At 37.9% G+C, this 18,897-nt stretch overlaps 1 long non-coding RNA gene across 11 annotated transcripts in view; it reads right to left on the bottom strand.

Annotated features, from left to right (window-relative positions):
- LOC104144224 (uncharacterized) overlaps positions 1 to 18,897 on the bottom strand; it is a 369,710-nt gene that overhangs the window by 324,228 nt on the left and 26,585 nt on the right. For 2 of the 11 annotated variants that reach the window (XR_011134587.1, XR_011134585.1), the window contains exon 2: positions 11,455 to 11,548. The exons of the other annotated variants lie outside the window; for them this stretch is intronic. This is a non-coding gene — a long non-coding RNA (uncharacterized lncRNA). The remainder of the gene's footprint in view (positions 1 to 11,454; positions 11,549 to 18,897) is intronic. 11 annotated transcript variants of the gene reach the window in all.

Here is an 18,897-nt window from a genome sequence, read left to right as displayed (position 1 = left end):
CTTCTGCAAGATGAGTAGCTGCAGACGCATGTCACTACTACACTTTCTTCCCTTGGCTTCAACTATATTTCACTTATGAAGCTGTTGGGTTACTTAGCCATTTAGTCATTTTTGGCTACATAAAATTGACAGGACAAGGTGGGAGGGGAGGCCATGAGGAACCGGGATTTATGCATTGTCCACACAAACAAGCCAGCCTTCCTTCTTCCACCCTTTTGTTAGTTCCCATTAGCTTTTTCAGGCATTCACCTGAGAAGCAAGTACCTGTAGCAGAGGTTGCATCAAAGCCTCCCAAAACCTTTGTATCAATCCTTTCTCTCTCTCCTCCCTTCTGCTCTAAGCTACAAAGCATTTCTGTCTGTGTTGGCCCTGTGAATCCTATTTTAACAGAGGACCTGCAGGATGCCCACCACCTCTGAATAAATTGGAGACCCGTTTTTCAGGCAGTTTCTTACTGGAGAGAAATCTTGGTATCTAATCCACCCATGCCTGATTCTGAAAAGGTCTTGAAATAACTCTTGAAATCAACTCCGGCACAGCCTAGTAGACTGAATGTTATCCGCAAATCATTGCTTTATTAAAAGATACTCAACTTGGGTTTCATTCACTTGTGCCTCATCAGAGGAAAGAAAATTTTCACAGTTCTGCTGCCTGCTTTTTGTCTGCTAGATTGATCTGAAGGTCAAACTGGTTCTTTCCAACTCTTAAATCATCTAGCTGGGTTCTATTCTTTGTTGTACTTTTCAATCTCAAGTTCTCACTGTGTCCCTCTGTTCAACTCACCAAAATTTTCACAAGTATTCATTGCCTGTGCAATTAGTTAAAAATTTTATTGGTGTATGAAACAGGTTATTCAAAGTTAATCTTCCCTAGCAGTGCTGGCTATTATATGAACAGTATTAAAGCAAAGAGAATAAAGTTTTTCTTTTTCCAAAGTTATAACTCTGAAAGAGCATAGGGAGCAGATACATTCCCCAAGCAGTTTTTCGCAAATCCCTTGTAGCAAATAATATTAATACAATATTAAGCCCTTCGGTTGTTAAATATTTCATATATTCTCTCCTCTTACTGCTGAGACAAAGGGAGATATAGTCTAAGAAAAGAGTCTGCTTTCTCAGCAAAAGTTAAAATTGCTTTTACGATACTAGGCAAGCACCCCTAGTTTTATTCTAGAATTTTTTTTTTTATTCTATTCAGACTTAGTCTTTCGATTTCTTTGTATGCCCTGTCTTCCTTGTGCTCCCGCACGTTCCTGCATTCACTTGTATTCTGTGTCAGTTACGTACACATTGACAGTAATAAATAACTCATAAAGCCTGAAATTTTAATGCCTAGATACTAAATTTCGGCTGTTACATCTATTTTTAAGGTACCTAAGGACTTGGGGACCAACTACAGGAATTCCTTTTTTCACGATCTCACCTACTAATAGTCAAAATTTTGAATGATGAGCCTATGGATAACACCCCAAGAGAGCTGACCAGAGGCCACACAACAGGCATCAGCTTGTGTAGTCTTGATCGTTAGCATAATCACAAGCCCATACTCCTCCACGGAAGGGAACGTAGAAAAATTAAAAATTTACCAAGTTGTAGAGAAATCCAGAGTTGTTTTCCACCACAATATGGTATGTTTGGATTTAGACTCATAGATGATTTTATTTAATGGATTGTTTCATATAGGCCAAGAGAAGCGTTGCCATGTTTTCTGTGTGGTGCATTAGGCCTTAATTAAAATAGAATGACTTACGGAGCAGACGTGCTGAATTCAAAATGTAAGAGTTATTTGGTAGTGATAACTAGTTCCATAACCTTCATGTTCTTTGCATAGTTAAGAGGGGATCAGAAGGGCAGAGTCCTGAAGGGGACGCAAGCCTTGCAGGACAGACATGTTATATGCACTCTCATACGACTTAGGCAGGTATTCAAAATAACTTTCATTTTGAATACCTGGACAAAGCATGGGCTGAGCAGAACGCCTGGGCTCCCTGGGAAGGCAATTTATCTCAAAAAAATCCCTAAAAGGCATAGTCTTCTTCCCCTAGGCTTTCTCTCTGCCTTTTTCTCCTTGCTGTTGCACGAATTTCATTTTCTTTGCTCCCTTGCCCTATCAAAGACTGCTTAACAGCTCTGCCAGAGCTTTTAAAACCAATATGCAAATGAGACAGCAGGGTCAGGAACAGCAATAGCTCCTTGTAAAGTTTTAGATAGACCCACTATTTATCTCCATAACATACAGAGTGAGAAAATGATACCAGTCTGGTACTGCAACTCTTTTCTGATTCAGTCGATGTCGTCCCACCAGCTTACTGCTGCATGAAGATAACGATGGCACATCACACTTCTTAATACCTTCCCCTTCCAATTATGGTGTCAAAACAGCTGAAACCCAAATTTAAGCAGGACACAACTGATGTCCACGCAGCCAACGCCGCCACTGTTCTGCCCAGAGCCAACTTGGCAACCTGGTGTGGAAAAACTTGTAAAGGAGAGCAGCTTTTCCCTAACAGAATAGGTTTGAAAGTTTAGCCGCTTCGTGAAGGTGCGATTTTGAAAATGACATTCCTATTCTCCACCCTTAACTCTGCATCATTTTTGAAACATGCCCCTTAAGTGAACAGCTTGTCTTTAACTTCTCATGTGAGCACTTCTTGGCAGGAATGAGAGGTGAATGTTTTTCAAATGTGTATACTAAGAGTCAGAGGGCCATAACTAGAGAAACCAGAGTTGCTCACAGGCCGTCAGAAACTTCAGCTTTGGGAAGAAAACTAATGAGAACTGAAAACATGCTGCTGAGACAGTTCCACCACTACTTTAATCACAAGGCTAAACAATTTTTCTTCAATCAGCAACAGTAAGTTACCCTTCTTTTATTAAGTTCCACATAAAAGATAGGTCAGCTTTTAAACTATGAGGAGTTTCTTTCTGCAGTTATTCCACTAAAAGGAATCCCACACTTAAATTTTTACATAACTAGATGAAGTGTGTAGAACAGTTAGCTTATATGTAATTTTTGTTTACTGCTCTTGAAAAATGGAGCCAATGGAAAGAATCTTGTGGAAAAAAAATTAGGACTGTAGTTCTGAGGTACTGGTTTGAGGTTTGACGTCTCCTAATTATGAGGTTGGTCACTTATGAACATTCTTTAATGGACAAAAGTTATTTGGAAGCATTAAGGATTAGACTGTTAATCTCTTATTTGCATGGATGAGCACTTTTACCTTCAGACTTGCATTATGTTATCTATGTTCACCATTGGTCATCAATATTCCATGAATGATTCTCATATAACGCTCTTTCCATTTTACCTAGAAAATGGTGAGCTCTACTGCTCCAAATGAAGAGCAAAATACAAATTTCACTCTTAAATATTTCAAAATAGATTAAAAAAAATAACGGAAAACAAAAGCATTCACATGAGATTCCCAAGCCTGGCAAGTACGTTTGCTCTCCATCAAGTTTTCCTATGCACAAACTCAGATGAGTTAGAGTTCAGAAAACAGAGAAATTACTCTGAAGTATCACCTTCACTTAGGGGAGCACTCCTCTATTAATGTGGAGAACTGCAGTTCCAGGCACAAAAGGGCTACCATGATGACAAAGAAGCACCACTTTTGTTTATGACCTCACGGCTATCATAATCTCCTCCTTTTGACCTGACTTTTTTTAAAAATTTAGATACAAGAAGCAATCCCAAAGGGTTTAGATCCTGAAAGTAACAATGGAAGCGTTGTCTTCCACTCTCTCTCCTCTGCACAACCCAGGATGTTACACATACTTCCCGATGACTTTGAGAAGGGGACATAATTTGGCAGGTCTGATCCATTTACTTAGCACTTCCTACTACTATGCATATATTGAGCAACATGTGATCAAAACAAGAAGAGCTCTAAGTGGACACACGGTGTCCAAAGCCACATAGCATACCTGGAATAATGATACGTGGCTTCCAAAAAAAAAAGTCACTGAGTACATGGATGCAATCAAGGATTATCGCTATTTTTCTTTCTCATGCATGTATACCTTCTTACTGCCTAACTTGCTTCAGTTTGTTTCACTGTTTTTCCTTGACGCTTTCATGTCATCATCTCTCAAGACTTCTGTTGCTTAAAGCTGAATTACCACAGGGACCCAACAAGAACCAAAACTCAAAGCCCTATAATGAGCAAGACGCGGCTGTTACTAAATGCACCACCTTTGCTGCCTATTTTCTTTAATTTTTCCCTGCCTTAATTAAAAAAAAAATAATCAAATTCTGTAAGGTAGTAAGTGCTTTAGTGCAGTATGTTGAGTTAGTAGAGACAGAATCAAAGACAGTGATAGCCAGTGGCACTACAAAGAAATAAAACTGTCAAGTCCAGCAAGGAAATATAGATGTATCAAAATAATTTCTGAATCTTTTGAAGAGATTCCTTTTTCATCCTCTACTCATGCTGCCTCAGGCACCTCACTGGAATCTAAGGATGGAACCAAAAACTCAACCCGCTTTGACTGTCAAAAGCAAACACAACATCATCTTTAACACAAAGTTCTGCCCTTTATAAAATACATGCAGACAAAAAAAGGCATGAAAATAAAACATGTTTGATCTTTTCTTCACTTATCCACTTTATGGCCATGTGGGAATCAGTGATAGTTTACTCTTTATTCCAAACCTACAGCTCAAATTTAAAACTGGTAATAAGCAGATAACCATTAGATTTTACCCAGTTAAGAGCGAGTATTTGTTTCCCATTTTCCTTTAAAGGACCAAATTTTACTCTCTGATACATCAGTGAAAATGCAGGATGCATTTATCAACCCTTGATAGCTACACTTAATTTACATCTACACTAAAAATAGGATTTGGCCATATATCTTAAATAATCTCTTTAATGTAAGAAAGCCAAAAGAAGAAAATCCAAAAATTTGCTGCATTAAAAAAATTACATAAGCTGTTTGATAGTGTAGCCAAAAGGATATTTAAAAATACACATGTAATGTTATGTTTTAGCTTTTGAGCAATTAGAACACAATTATTAGAGAATCTATGGTGCCTTTGTTCTGCTCCTATATGTATAAACTATTTATTAAACAGCCTCAGTCGAGATGCTTATAATCTGATCCACTTTGTACTAAAACAAGCGCAGACATTCACCGCTGGTTTTAGTAAGAGCTGGCTTGGGCTTTTTCCCTCTTTTGGCCTCAGTTTACTGATCAATAGGTAAATGCATGATCAGGTTGCAAAGATGAAGCATTAGTAAAATTTCCACTGATCATTATAACTACACATAGTATTTATATAGCATTTTGAAAATAACTGGGAGAGGCTTTAGCACAACAGAGAGTTAATATATAACACTAATTTCACAAGTAAATCATTCATGATATTGCACGTCATATTGCTGCTTCATAAAAGCAGCACATGTCCCTACTGATCCTGCAGATTTATTATAGGTAATGGATGCACATGGCCACTTATTACTTTTTCATTTCATGTACAGAGAAAGGGGTTTAAAAAAAAGGGCAGCATTGTTGTTATATCCCATCAGTGATATAACTCATTAAAGGACCATAATCCCTTTCCCTTTAAAAAAGGGGAGGAGAAAAACAAACAAACAAACAACCCCCCCCCCACACACACACACACAGAGCCAATGCTTCTAAATGGTAAGAGCTGGATAACGCAAAGCCTCAGTTCTTAGTATCTGTGTTATGTACAGACTCCAGAGAGGCTTTTGAACCAGGAGAGCTCTTCTGGTTTTCCCAAGGCAGTCCAAAGTGGGAGAAGCAGGGAGGGAAGGGCTGGTAGCAACTAGAGCTGAATTAATACCAAAAATCCCCATGGACATTTATTCATACAAACAAGCAAAAAATTGTGTCACTCGCAATTGTACTACCTTCAAGGGCATTTCCAAGGACCATATCAGCCAGTAAGGCTCTCTTCAATAGAGTTTACATCAGCATTACATACACCCAAGAAACGTATAGCTAAAGAGAGCCACTGCTCTCACCCATTGCTATGTTGTGAGGTATGTGCCACAGCAGGAGGTGTTAATGCCTCCTTGTCAGTAAACCTGTCTGATTCACTGATACTGTATGTTGCCTTCTATTCCTCACTGTAACTTGAGTATGCCTTTACCCTCCCTCCCTTCTTCTCCCTACTCTAGGCATTTGCTCTGGGTGAAAACTTTGAGGCCTTCCACCTAAAGCCAAAGAGCTTCACTAAGAAGGAGCATAGCCCGTACAACTAGAGCTCAGACTTTCTCTTAGATGTGAGCTTTGTCAATTTGAATGCTCAGGCTGAGAAGTGAATCAGTACTCGGCTGGAGAAGCAGAAAAGAGGTTTCACCAGAGATAAGTGAATATATGAATTCTTAGCTCTTGGTGGGCAGCAGAAAGAGAGAAAGAAGAGACCAAGACCTCTGGATTCCTCTGGATAAACCTGCAGCAGGCTGTTTTGGAGAAGGTGTTTCTTACAGTGGAAAGTCCTAATATAGAAAGGATTCGATTTCCAATAGAATCCATAGCTATTACCATAACATGAACCATAAAAAACAAGCAGGACAGAGGTTATACCTCCTCCTTCCCTTAAAAACTTTTTATTAGTATTAGGCTACAATGGGTCTTCTACCCTTTAAGAGTACTGTAATATTCAGCATATCTTCACCAAATCATGCCGTTGAACTGAACTCATCATTTTACCGTATTTACAAATAGAGAAGAAGGAATTCTAGACCTCCTTGAGAAAAGCTTGAAATCAAAAGTGTAATACAGAAACAAGAAGAGTCAAAAAAAAAGGCATAGTTCATTCGCCTGTTTATTTTTTAACCTATGTTTTGTGAACTTGAAGTTATTAATAATGACTGTCTCGAGTTTAAAGCAGTGATTTACTCTATATACTTATTGCACTGGGTTTAAATGTTACTTTCATTAGACTAAACGATATTATGCGAGAACATACTGTTCATAGAAAACCTGCTATTTTCACAGTATACTAATTGAAAGCCTACCAGTTGCTAGGAGTTAGAGTTTGAAGAAACAAGTTTTACAGAAATCAGTTTTAGTTGTTAATACATCAGCTGGTCAATTGTTCTTAGAAACGCTTTTAATTTGGACATCACACATCAGTTAAGAGAAAAACAAACTTTTCTGAAAGGCAGCAGAAACATCAGTAGTATGAATAATAGCCTCCAACTCCTCTGCAACAAAACCACATAGATATACACATGTGTATGTTGACTTTCCACAGCAGCTACTTGTAAGATACAAGTACAAATGCTCACCAGTATGTGCAAAAAAAATGTAAACTTGAGTTTTATACCAAGCCCACCTACTCATATCAAATTCTGGGCAATTGTCTAGTTTTAATCCTATGTAGGAATTTCCTAAGGGAGAATAATCCCCAGATAGACATTCACAAAACCCCTAAAAATTAGCTGCTAGCTCCAAAAGAGAGAACACCTTCCTGGTTTAAAATCAACGTAGGAAGAGTTCCATGCCAGGAAGGAAGAGCAGCATGAAACAGTATTTCCAACACCCATTATTTTCTAATGACTAGAAAGCTGTTCAGCTAAGCTCCACATTCAAGTGTGGGTTTGTGTTTTTTTTGTTTTATGGGGTTTTTTTTGCTTTACTTTTAAAAAGCTTATTCAGAAGAAAGAAGCTTTTTGTCTGGTATTTAAAGCCAGGGAACAGTACAACACCACATGCTATCACCAGTACCCGTTTCAAAGGCAAAGACTTCCAAGTCCGAATTTGAACAAGCTGGGAGCAAGATAAGATGGAAAGCACTGCCTGCACAGCCAGAGTATTGGGCCTCCACAGAACGGCAGTGATGGGAAGCAGGAGTTACTAGAGATGTTTTTAATGGAGAATTGATAAACCTATCATGATCTTGTACAGCTGTTTCCAACAGAGCCCTTGTAAGTGTCCAGGAACAGGTTCCAAATTCTGTTCCTGACACCAGCACTTAGCTATAGGAATACATCACCCTACTATTACTATTTAATGCTTTGAAATATCTAATATTCTGAGACTAATGCACCTATGTCCTGTAAGTGCAGAATGGTATATTACAGTGTGTGCTGTTGGTCTGCAATTTCCCTTAAATTTACTATTGCAATTTTTTCCAGACTTAAGAAAAAGTGTTCTATAGGGTGCATGTCCTGATTTATTCTCTGCTTATGTCATCAGATTTGCTTCTGCTATAGTCATTCACATTGCTAAAGACATTTATTCTTTGTACGCACACAGTACAGAGAAGTATTTGGCATGAAGTTATCAAGCATTAAACAGCCTGGATCTAAAATTATAAGCAAATGAAAATAGGTTGTAGCCAGTGTTCAACGGAGCAAGAAGTTACTTATCATACGATGTGCATTAGCAAGGAAAAGAAGGATTATTTCCATATTACAGATATGGAAAATGAACCCCGTGCTCAACACATTATGCAACTCAGTAGCAGCAACAGAAACAAATCCCTCTCGCCATTTTTTCATTTGTTTCTGAAGCATTCGTACTGTTTCTGCTAGGTCATTTTCTTTTGGGGGGAGAGAAAAAAAAAAAAAAAAAGACCCTTAAATGGCACCTTTCTACCATGACACCTTCTCATCCTTCTGTCTGATACAGGATAAGGCATTTGGCAAAGATCTATCATCTAGGGATAAGCCTTGTCCTAAGGCCACACAGATACAGACATACATGAAGTTGTTACTGAAGTATATCCCAGTGAAATTAAACAAGATACAAGAAGAACTTCATTTCACCATGCAAGGATTTGCATACATATAGCAATTCCTAAGCAATACAGCAATTCCTAAGCACTACTTGGGAAATGCACCACCTATTCGATATGCATGAGCGCTCTGTGAGGCCGAGAACAAAGTAAAGCGGTTAAAAAACAAAAAAAAAGGCCCTTTAATGTCTTGAGTACCAACCGGCACGACTGTTGAAGCTAACACATGGAGGACTATGATCATTACTCCTAATTTTAAGTTAAACACCATGAACTCTAACCAACATGCACTGTGACAGTCAGATATAGCTAGAATGCTACATTTGTCCTAAGCTCACATTAATTCAGACAGGGACAGATCCCGTCTTTCTTTTGAAGCCGCTTGGATATCTACACACAAAAAAATCCTTTTTTTTTTTTTTTTTTTGAAAACGCAGGCAGCCAGTTTTTATTAGCGTTGCACAAACAGAAAGTGACATAACCAAAAAATTAGACAGCTAGATAAAAGTTACATAGTGTTCGTTGCCACCCACAATGTGAATCGCTCTCAGCGAGATTCTGGCTTGCATTTAAGTTACTCAAATGCATTGCACACCTTTCCGCATACCAAAAAGTCCTTTGACAGTTTATAAAGACAATAAAATCAGGTTGACTACGAATGAAATAACTGTCACGGCTGGGAAGTTTGCACTGGTAAATATGCAGTTATTTTATATTTATAAATTAGGAAGCTCTGAGAGTATCAACAACAGTGATAGTATTGAGGAGGGGAAAAAAAAGCCACTATGTAAGTTTTGAACATGAAGTTTTCAAAATAAAATCAAGAGTTAGTCATGTAAAACTAGCATCTTCCAGAATTAGCAATATAAAAGGAATTCGATTAAAATAGCATTTAAATCCTACATATTTGAAGAATGAAGGCCTTCCAAAATAAAGACAGATCTCTTATCGCTTTTTAAGATATTATATGAAATGGCCACTTTGTTTCGTCATATGTTCCAAGTCTGCTTCATCATCTCTAAGAAGAATCATTCATAATTGCCAAAAACAAGAGAAAAGGTCATAATCATACTTAGCATAGCCCCATAAAATTCAGTTCTTCACAGGTCTGAATTAGTGGGTATATACAAATGAAAGAGAAAGATAAGGAAAATAAGAAAACATCCAGTGTTTTTCACATGATACTGAGGCTAACTCAGTAAACATAATCAAATCACTTAACCACTAACTGAGTCCAGATAACAGATGACTAGTTCAGCATTCCACAATCCAGCTGATTTTGCTCTACATTTTTCCCCATCACTTTAACTCTCTTCCCCATAACCCAACATGTTCTTTTTCTCCTTCTTTCCTCCCTGCTACAATTTAGTTGCACAAGTTGATAAGCCTGTTTCACGTAAATAAGAAACTATTACTCTAGAATTACGTTCAAGCTCAAAGACAGGTCCAAATGTTTGGTTCAACCATAGGGAAAAACTTGAATTCACGCTAAGGCATAGTTTTCACACAATCTGCTGTTGAATCTTAACCCAACACTTCAGAATTTTCTTTTGGAACAAGCTTACCTGTCAAGTATGTACTAAAGCTTTTGAGGGGAAAAAAAGTGAGCTCAGAATCAAGCTAAATAATTCCACTAAAAACAAATACGATGAAGAAAGTCTGTATTGCTTGACATCAAAAACCGCAGAACACAGTAATACTTACTTACTAGTCTCCAAGCATCAGTCATTTCTAGAAAGGTCTCTCAGTGAAGCAGCAACACCAGGGTTTTGCTGTGTTCAGAAGACACCAGCGTTTCATGCATAACATAAAGAATTTATTTATTCTCTGAAATCGTTTCAAAGATGCCACAGAAAGCGTGAAGAGTATAACTACCAGGAAACATTGAGCCCATTTCACTACGGTAGGAAAGCAACACAGGACACAAGCAATTTAATCCACAGATTCGACTGGTGTTAAAAATCTGGTGATTCTCACATTTCCCATACGGCTTCACTGCAAGGGTCAGATCACCCAGCTCAGGCTGGTTCCACTTAACAAGGGTGGAGCCAAAAGACCTTGTGGAATAAGCTCATCAACCAGGTTTCTATGTATCTAAGGTCAATTGCTCTTTGCCACTAATAGAAATAACCTGAGTAGAGGATTAGTGGTTAGAGATGACTTAATTAATTAGCTACAAAAAGCCTACCCCAGAGTCATACAACTGTAAATCATTCTGTGAGGAAAATTTGTTTAGAGCCTGAACTTTGTCCGTTGAAAAAGTGACCTTAAAGGCAAAATTGCTAGTATAGATTTTTCTCTGTCTGGTCATGATAGATAAAGAAGATAGCAATAAGAATGAATTTTCTTGATATTAGCATTATTTAAATGTGCTTTTTTGAGATCTCTGATTTAAAACTTGAAAAATTCTTGGCCTTCCTGTCCTGCACAACCATAGATACCTATTTAAAAAAAAAATTAAATGCATAGTGAAGCACAATTATGAGGCTATAAAGAAAAGCATTTCAAATTTGTCCTGGTTAATTTTGTGATGAGAAAAAATTCTGAAAGATCAAATACCTATTCAGTGGAAACAGTAAAGTTAATGACAAAAAGATATAAATTTACTTACATAAACTACTAAATTTGATCATGGGGTAAAGTTAACTGAGGCATGAACTAGGAAAAGAGGCAAATTAAGTGGCAAACATTCAAAATTGGTGCATTTTAGGCCACCTGTACAAAAATGATGACTCTTACCTCAGCATAGCACCCCGTTGAAGTGTTTTACACTTTTTCTGATGTGGAGAGTACATCATCAAACATATTCTACTGCACTTAGATGCTGAAATACCTGAAAAGAGAGACTGTAGTTTGAATGAGTGTTCACCAGAGTAACATCAGGGAGAGATGGAACCATGGGGCGATCAGCACCTCAAAGAAGTAATTTTTTTATATGTTCTGCACCAATTAACCTTGGTTTGAATTCCCTCCCAAGAGAATAATTAACATTTCCACTTCTATTGTAAGAGGCCAAGGAAACGTATGAGGAGGAGGAGGGATTTCAAGAAATCCTGTAGTTCAGCCCTCTGGGAAAGCCTCCATCTTCTGGCCAGAACCTACAGGGTAGCTTTGCTGCTGCTCTGTTACATTACCTAAAACAATTGCACACTATTTACTTTACTAGCATGTACCTTCCAGAGCAGCAAGCCAGCGCAAAAGGGGAAATGATACTGCATCCACTATTTCTCTATCTTATGCAAGGACCTCAAACAAAAGAATATCATTATTCAGGCCACAGTATTACATGCCTTGGTGGTCTCTCTTGTTACATGGCCTCCAGGCAACTTTTAGTATTAAAAGAACAAGGTTATTGTGTTGCCTATAAAAAGCTGACAAAGCACATACAGAAATCTACTGTGATATGGTAGATACTTTTTCTAGTTTGAAAAGGTAAGGGCCAGATCCTCAGCTGACATGTTGATTATTAAATCTTCATCCACTTTTGCTGTACTTTGGACATCTAAAAAAATTAATAAAGAAGATGCAGGTCTTAAGAAAGTTCAGGAAAAGTGGACCAAACCAAAAGAGATGTGAGCATGAGTCACTTTAGTAATTAAAGTGAATAAGCCTTCTGCTGAACTTCTTTCTTGGTTGTACTTCTGAAGAAATGAGCATTATAGCTTAGAAGTTATTCCGGTTTGTAAACAAAAAAAATCTTCCTAACTGCATGTAAAATTCCTTACCGAAGCCATCTGGACCCCATGCTTTTGGGATTTTAGAGGCTTAATTCCCTGTACTATACCTTCTTCTGTCAAAGAGAAATGCTATAACAAATCAGAATTTTTTTTAAAGAGTGTCAAAGAAGTTAGAAAAGGCATGAGAGTCTAGAAGGGATCCTAATTTATAGATTGTTTATATGATAATGAGCAATGGCGTTGACAGTTTCATTCTCCTTAGTAATGTAATGACTTTGAATGAATACAATACCTTAAGTTCAGTTTCACGGCTTTAGTTTTTAGTGCAGGTAGCCAAAAAGTGAACAGCTTTGCAAAGAAAAGGAAGATAGCTCTGATTTCATCAAGAGAAAGACCAATTTTTTGAGCAAGTCACATATAAATCACAGACATAACAGCTGACCTGTTTTCTTAAGAGGCCCACTGTTGCCAATGCACAGACATCTTAAAATTGTGCTGTATGTAGAAAATTTGAAATATTTTGTTCCAGAGTGCAATTGGTTTACTGAAGCTTCTTCCACATATTCATTAGTAAAAGGATTTTAATGAATAATCATTTCTGTTTGTGACAAAACTAACATTAATCCTGCCTGACAGAGAAATTGTTGCTCTTTGCCTTTTGGTAATCTGAACCTTAAACAGAGGTTAGAAAGGTGTGAAAATCTATCCCTCTGTGTGACTTTGGCTAGCTTCTCTACCTTGTGTGTATTTGGAAGGGAGATATTAAAGTCATTTAGTTTTAATGACACAGCTTAAAAATTAAGTTTTCCCTATAGTGCCCTGGTGATCTTTTTTATAGAGATGTTCCGCTATCTAACACAGCCTTCCATGCTGAATTAAGAAGTTTGGCGTGTTAAAGTATAAAATGCTCTACATCACTTTTAACACACTGTATGCTAATTGGTTTCTACAAAGTTTCACATTTTGTTAGAATCTAATCAAAGCATGCAGTGAACTAAATAACTTCAGGTCTGAATTCCTCTTCCACTGCTCTGCTTGTTGCATAAACCTGCCGAGCTTATGTTCTGTAATCATCACCTGCTTCAGCACTTCCTTCAATTTTTGTTGGCAGGCAAAGTACAGTTAATTTGGAGATGAGCAGAGAAGTAATATAGGAGACAATGACTTCTAAAAACTAAATTTAGATCAACAGATAATGGATGTCAAGTTTTGATCTCCTGATATTCGCCTTGGAAAGAGAATGCAGCCCTATCTATTTCGTATCTGCAGTAACTTACTGTTCTGGCACACATAGCCGTTTTTAGTGCGAGTTTTTTCTCGTTCCTCTAAATTCCTAAATGTAGGAATTCAGATATTTCCTCTCTGCTTTCTGAAATCTGTTTATTTTGCTATTTGTGTTAAGGACTGCCAAGGACACTTTTCCTGGTCCATATTCACATCTGTTTGCGTTAAATCAGCATTCCAGACTAACTTCAGCTACTGCATGCCATCATTAGTCTTAACTCCATGCCAGAAATCTTAAGAGTTCTTGGGTTTTTAAAGATGAAGGTGAGCACTTATCTCCTGATTCTCAGCGGTATTTGTGCATAAATTTCAAAGGGAGTTAGGTGAATGAACACAGTTGACAACTTTTAGCAAGGACCTTTCAAAATCTGACTCTATGACCTCTGACAACAGTATTTATTTAGGCTGCAGGTAAACTAATGTACAGGTGCACATTAGGAATTCTAATCCCCTCATCATGCTGGACAACAACTTGACTAGAAGGTATGGCTTTTATTTGGTTCACATGCCTGCATTTCTGTTTTGTGGAAACCAGGCCAGAGGAGGAAGAGAGGCTGGCTTTGGGGAGCTTGTGTGTGCCTGGCTCTTAGGATGAAAGCAAAATGCCTAGATCTCCTAGATCCAGAAGTCTGGAGATGGCTGCAGTCTCCAAGTTCAGATACAGTCTCAGGTTACTCTGGCCCAACTCATTTTTGCATTGCTCAGATTAGCTGTTCTTCCACCTCCTCTTCAGATGCAAGGACATTCATTTCTTTCATCTTTCTTCCTTGGTAAACAAATCAGGGTAAATTAAAGCCTCTCCCTTCAAGTCAGTAAGACTCCTGTCTTCGGTGTCAGTGAAAGTAGAGGCCCTAACAACTAGAGGTAAGTAGCAATCCTTTTCTATAGTATAATTTCATCTCTCTTTTGAAGCTTTACAGGGAAGTAATAACAAAAGCAAAAGGCATTAAAAACAGTATCAGAGGCATAGGCTACTTTTGAGCCTACAGCAGCCTATAAGAGTGAAGTTATCATTTCAAACAAATATGAGCTACATAATGTGAAATGTTTCAGCTCTGTACATCCGATTGTCCAGAATATCTTGCAATCTGCCAAAGGCCAAAAAAGTATGACCTTCATGTTAAGGCTGTACACAGAAAAAAAAAAAAAAAAAACCTAAGGAAAGGAACTTTTCCATTACCTAAATTTCATGAATATACAATTGAATAGCAGTCAACAAGCTACTGTAATAAAAAAGACACTGTGGCATGAAGACGTATAATTTCATTCTAAACTGAAACACATTCCTCTCACCAAAGTACAGCTGATATGCATACACTACAAAAACAGCCAAAAAATGATTCGTTTACAAGTTTGCTTGACATTACCATTATTTACCTGTACAATTTGGTGTTCAGTGTTTATTCTGTTTTGGTGAAACATTTAATGCCACGAATGCTTGTTCAGTTGGATGACTAACAACATAACTTTAAAAGTTTGAGCTGTTTGTATACAAGCAAGATAGAACACAACATATTTTTGCCAAAGGAGACATAGAAAGGATCTCCTGATTCTCAGATTTATAAGTTTTTTCTCCCCTTAAAGATATTATTAACTGTTTAAGTGTATTTTATATGTGTGTATATCTGTTTACATATATATACACACACACATACATACATGTTCTTTTCCAATTGCAAAGCAGGAGCGTAATATATTTCATTATATAAACTCAGAGTTTGGAGTGCTAATTCTAACAATGGTTCTTAACGCAGATTTCCAGCATGAACAGAAGCAAAATAGATCAGTCTGCTCTGAATGAGATGCGGATAGCAAACACAGGCGAGTGAGGAAAATAAACCATTAGGAATGTTTTCAAATTATTTTCATTGTCCAAAAATTTTAAATTGGTTGAATCCTTAGAAACATATTAGTTAATGTAAACTTGGTTTGCTTCCCTGAATTTGAAGCAATGATATGGACTTGCATCATTTCAGAGCCTCAGTCATGGTTTATATTGGCAGTTCCTAACTTTGTCAGCATGGAAAGGAGAAACATACCTTTCTACCTTGTTTCTAGCTTAGGACAATGAATGTCACTGAAAGGAATGTTTCCCTTTTGCTGTGGCACTGTGCCAGGACATGGCAAAAACCTTGGAAATAGCTCTGTATGCCTTTGTGGGCATGGATGAATTATGATATTATGCTAACACAGGCTATTTGCAGGGCAGATGTAGGTAGATGTTTTCTTGCTGTGTTCACAATGGGGAGGAAGAGAGCATCTGTAGCACAAAAACTTTAGCTTATAAGATTCCTTAAAACTCTTTTTTTCTTTTTGGTCTTTGAAATGATCAAATCTTTCTTGGCTGTAAGGCCCTCAGACATACGGCATAAGCAACCATTTCAAATCTCGCCAGCTATAGAGCAGCTCTGTTCATCTCAAAAGAGCTTTCAGAAAACCTGGCAGGCATTGGAAGGGAAGGGATTTTGTATTAATGAGAAATTACATCTAATTTAATTTTCTTTTTTGTTTGTTTGCTTGTTGAAAGCAGTAATACCTTATTAGTCTAATTTCTGTAACAGCTTCGGTGTATGCAAGGTTTTCTCTGTTGGCAACCCAGGTTTTGGGAAGACACTGGTCATAATGTTTTGAATACTCAACCCCATTCACAGTAAAATACATAACTAGATTGTGTCTTTCATAGCCCAGTCATACTGAGGACAGTGGTAAACTGCTTCAGTGGCTCTAATTTAAGGTATTCTGTTGCAGAGTATAAGGCAGGCAAACTATAGAACAGCATCGACTACTGAGACCTTGAAGGCAGTTTCAATATGCACCTTAACCTCAGCAGATGCCGTTACGGTGGCAAAAGATGCGGGCTAGCTCCTGGCTCTTCTGCACCCAAATCTGGGGACAACTGGTACATGTTTAGTCAATGCACCTATCTTGTTCTCTAAGAACATTTATAGCCCCAGTCATTTTGTCTTCTGTCTAGGCATTCAGAAGTTCCCTTGCCTCTTACAAAAACAGCCCTGAAATCAGAGAGGAAAAGCAATAGCTTATGCTCTTCCTGTAAATTCCCACTTCAGCTCCTTTTATGCTTTATGAGTCATTATCGCTTATCACTTCAGATGCCCTACAGCTCCTGGAACTCGCGCAAGAAAACCTCAAAGTTAGGCAGGTAATTTGCTGATATCATAGACACTCCAGCAGCCACTCCAAGCACCAATTCACTTGATTGATCCAATGTGGATATCAGAATAAAAACAACTGCTGGTAGATTGAAGAAAAAAAAAAAAAGTTGTTTAAATTAAAAAGTGATGTTTTTTATTAGGACATTTCAACAAATATGTAATACTTAGTAGAAACCAGATTACAGATGAAAAGCAAGGCAAAAATGCTGAAGGCACTAGGATGACCTTCATTTCATTTATATCATTAACAGGGTAATTGACAGCAGCACCCACAATCCGCACTGATTTATAAGTGCTCAGCACCATTCAGGTTTGTGCCAGAAAATGGGACCTCCATATCATTTAAGGGGAATGCAGACAGTCTCCAAACATGACAGTCTGTGGTACAGTATTGAGTAGTGAAAGTCTTAAGACTAGGCAGGCCTGAACTCAACTGAGAAGCGGGTAAGAGTCTCATTAGACCTTCACGTGACAGACCTGGCTACAGCAAGGATTCTCCCACGCTCCTTCATGAAACAAAACTTGGGTTTTAGTCCTAAACAACTGTTTTTAGAGATGGGCTTGGAAGTAGTTCTGTTTAACCCAGAGTCCATTTTAACAACGTGAAATTCAAAGAAATGGTTGACTGCTCTGTTGAGTCATGTTTCAAGAGAAGAAACCCTTGTTCACATTAAATTAGTAAGTTTAATGTCTTGCTTCTATCCCTGAAGATTATTTTTGGATCTAAACGTACCACTTCCCAGATGAATCACAACCTCTATTATTTGTGGGGCTCATACTCTGCTCAAGAGCTTTGCAACAGCAATGTAAACTTTATAGTGCCTCCTGTTGCTGGAAGGAGGGAGGAGGCTGCAGGTATATAAAAGGGTAGGACAACTTCCAAAAATACCATGCATTGCCACAAAACTACTTTGTTTAGGGCATACCTGTCAATGCATAAACTCCTTTGCAAACCACGACAAGCCAGACATGCAGAGCTAAGTGTGTAACTCCCTGTTTAACATGTTTCTGCAGACTTCCAACTTGGTGAGCCAGCCATGCTGAGATCATAGCTTGGGTTGCAAGCTGTGCCTTAGGCCATGCTGTGCACCACAGAATTTCCTTGCTATAAGATGCTTTATTTAGGAAATGTGGGGCTCATGACCACCTGTTTTTTAAAGTTCTTAAGTTCCTAACTCAACCTCTATGGTGCGTTTAATTTCCTGGCTTCAAAATAGACAGTCCTAGGCAGCCCCAAATACTCAGCTATGATGGAGTTTTGGTTGAGGCTGCTGTTTTTAGTAATTAATTGCAAGGATGATTTTGCTTCATTTGTTGGGGTGCTTCAGAGACAGACTTTGAAGGTATTTCTTTGCTGTTGTCACAGTTAAGAGCTTCTTTTTGAAGGGAATACAGAGGTTCCTTATGTAATAACCTGATTCAGCACAGCTGGACCTTTGAGCATCCGGCATTGTATGACATGCAATAAAACTAAGAGAGCCTACAAGACTGTTCCCTGTATAGCAGGAAGGAATCTGATTTTTCCAGAATCACACAGGACCCCACACCTTGAGAAAGAGTGGTATAATAAGACTTCTGTTGGGTAAGAAAGAACGCTTTACATATTGCTATATCCTTCCTATTTTTGTACAAACTAATAGTCAAGGTTTGTGATAATTCTTTACTGTTCTTTGCAATGGACAGTAGGATATTGCCCCACAACTAGGTTGATTCTGTGGTTTTTTTTTAACCTTTGAGTTTAGGGCAAGGAAGAAATATTACAAGGGCAGAGGGAGAGAATGAGAAAGAACTTGAGAACCTCCCTAAAATGAAGCCGTTCAGTTGCTAGTCTTGTGGTGTACGATATGCTGGAAAGGCACTGGAGCAATCAAAATCTTAAATCTAAGTTTTTAATACACTAGAATTACTTCAGATGTACAGTTTTAATTATAAAAACATTTTTGTGTATTATTGATACTGGTTGAGGTATATTTTTAAACCAAAGGAAGTAAAAATAAGAAAACTGTAAGCATTGAATTAGAATAAAGGATACATAAAATGTATCTGCA

Source organism: Struthio camelus, chromosome 1, assembly GCF_040807025.1.
Source record: "Struthio camelus isolate bStrCam1 chromosome 1, bStrCam1.hap1, whole genome shotgun sequence".
NCBI lineage: Eukaryota > Metazoa > Chordata > Aves > Struthioniformes > Struthionidae > Struthio > Struthio camelus.
Note: the sequence above shows the minus strand (reverse complement) of the source record. Positions and strands in the feature narration are given on the sequence as shown.